This window comes from Alosa pseudoharengus, unplaced genomic scaffold (assembly GCF_046254945.1).
Source record: "Alosa pseudoharengus isolate Yale_2024_CS ecotype anadromous, Long Island Sound unplaced genomic scaffold, YU_APseudo_1.1 YU_APseudo_1.1_scf_5, whole genome shotgun sequence".
Lineage (NCBI taxonomy): Eukaryota > Metazoa > Chordata > Actinopteri > Clupeiformes > Clupeidae > Alosa > Alosa pseudoharengus.
The window spans coordinates 38517136-38519635 of NW_027468837.1; the positions used below are offsets into that span (position 1 = coordinate 38517136).

The 2500-nt window shown below is 44.8% G+C and overlaps 1 protein-coding gene across 13 annotated transcripts in view; it reads left to right on the plus strand.

Moving 5' to 3' along the window:
* The window catches only part of cadpsa (Ca2+-dependent activator protein for secretion a), a 140994-nt gene that overhangs the window by 87748 nt on the left and 50746 nt on the right, over positions 1–2500 (plus strand). The window lies entirely within an intron of this gene.

A 2500-nucleotide genomic window follows, 5' to 3' on the forward strand; every position in this document is an offset into this window, starting at 1 on the left:
GTAGGTATTGAAGCACAATTTTTCATCCTTCGCAGATTAGGCTGCATGTGACTTCAACTGATTTTATTTAATATGATAAAATTGAACATACTTGCCTTCTCTATGATAGTAATAACAGTAATAGAAGCGATAAACAATGTTCCTCTTGGTAAAGCAGTCATCTGAATTTGTGCATGCTGCTTAAAATTAGAAAATAACTTGGCCGGTCGCTGCATCTGTAACGAGCAAAACGGCCAGAGACATTCAATTTCTTTCACAATTTACCCAACGCTTTAGCCAGAGTCGTTGCACCATCATAATTATGGCTGTTGATTTATTGGTTTAAATTGAATTTGGGGAAATGGCTGCTAGCGTGCGCTACTAGCAGAGCTCCCTTGGCTACACAGCAGCCGGTAATTACCATGTTAAAAGTGGCATGTCATGAATAAAACAGTGAGGGTGTGGCGAGATTATTTCTGGAAGCAATCAATGAAATGTTACCAAATAACTACTTGCCAGTTCACACTCGTTTCTCTGGTTGTGGCAATGCCATGCCAGAAATTAGCATACGACAAAAAAATACATATTTTGGTTGTCTTAAGAAGCAAATGAGAAAAAGAGTGATTCTTGTTTTTTTTTCACCATTTGTGATAAACAGACAACCAGATGTTTTTAAATGGCACTTTTGTTTGTAACGCCTTCATGAGGCTGTGGCGGTGGCGGCGAGACCGCTCAAGTCAAATTTCATTTCGGCCGGTCTCATTCCTCTGGGACGGGCCACAGATTGACCGCTGGCCAGACGGTCATCGTTGCAGAGATCCTGCTTTACCATAGAGGTGTTAAATGGGTCTCTCTGAGTTTTGTTTTTGCGCACCGATCAGAGTTGGCAAATATGTCCCTGGAGTATTGTGAATGCGGATGATGTGCCAGGCGATGCCATTCCCATATGCTCGCCTCCGCTCACTCCAGTCTCTTTTCCTCCGACATGGACCTGTGGATTAACACCGGCCTCACACTGACACCTCACACAGGGGGATGCAAAGCCTGTTACACGCTATTGCTCTGGGGAGGCAACGGATGACACATGCTGATGATACGCAGTAAACTGTTCTCTGACCTTTCAAAGAATGAAGGTTCTCCTCTCCTCCTGTTGTTGGTCCCAAGTGTCATGCATTTGCACGGGTAGAGCTATCTGATGGTAGAGACAGTATGCTACTGTAATATGAGTAGAGGTGCTTTCTGAATGAATTAATGAATGAATTACACCATTGCACACCACCAAGGTCTGAATTACACCATTGCACACCACCAAGGTCTTGTCAACTTGCAATGTTCAGGTGTGACATGATTTCAATTGTAAGCAACTTGGGCTACTCACTACAGGTTTCCAGAGAAGACATATAAAAGCTATATTTTCAATTTGGAACAAAGATGTTGTATTATTATTTTTTTTTTTATTTATTTCATGACAAAAAACAATGGCTATCTGATTTTGAGTTTTTCCAAGGTCTCTCTCTGTCTCTCCTAATTTCTCTCTCTTCCTCTCTTCCTCTCTGTCTTTATCCCTCACTCAGAGATGAAGTGTCAGTTGAAGATTGCGCCCCGAGCACCAGGCTGCCCAAAGCCACCAGCATGCCTGTGTCACTCTGCCACTCTCTCCCAGCCTACTGACACACACATGAGGGGAGGGGGAGGGGGATGGGGTGGCAGAGGGAGGGTGGTGGTGGTGGTAGTGGGAGGGGGGGGGGGGGTGAGTGGGGTTTGCACAGGGGGTCAGTCCTTTAGAGAGAGAGAGGGAGGGGGGGGAAATCATGCGCTAAATAGCCCCAAATGTTCTGCTCTTGACTCTCCTGCTGCACAGATCTATAAATGAATAATAGCCATCAATCATTGTCATTTCTCCTTGTGCCCGGCTCAGACGAGGCAGACCAATGTCATTGTCTGTTACTGTCCACGTCCCCTGCACCTCAGTCCACGCGGTGTCAAAGCCGACATGACAGGCGCATGTTGAACTGGACGAGAGGGACACAAAGTCACCCTCTTTTTTTTTCTATTTGGGTTCATCTGCATCATATCACTGCGACCTTTGTTTTCGTGCCCCTTCCCGTGTGACGGACAGCTGGGTGACCCCGTCATCAGGTCTGGCCTCAGCAGCAGAGGGACAGGGCTCTGATTCACTCGGACACATTTATGTAGATTATTCCAAGGTGGCTCCATAAGACATACTCTTGTTTGGGTCCACCTTGCAGGAATGTTTACATGTATATAAGTGGCCATATTGGAATTGGCTGTGCATGCAGGTTCATGTGGACCTGTATTATGAAGTTGCTACAATAGTCAGATTTGATCATTGAACTCACAATTTGCTATTTAAGCAATAAGCCCCGAGAGGTCGTAGGTTACACTGATTTTAGACCAGCTAAGGGGCCTTGGCATGACATTATTGCAATTGTACAGCTTGTTGCTAAATATGTTCATATTTTTATTCTGAAAACTATACTGTATAATGTGCCCTCCAATT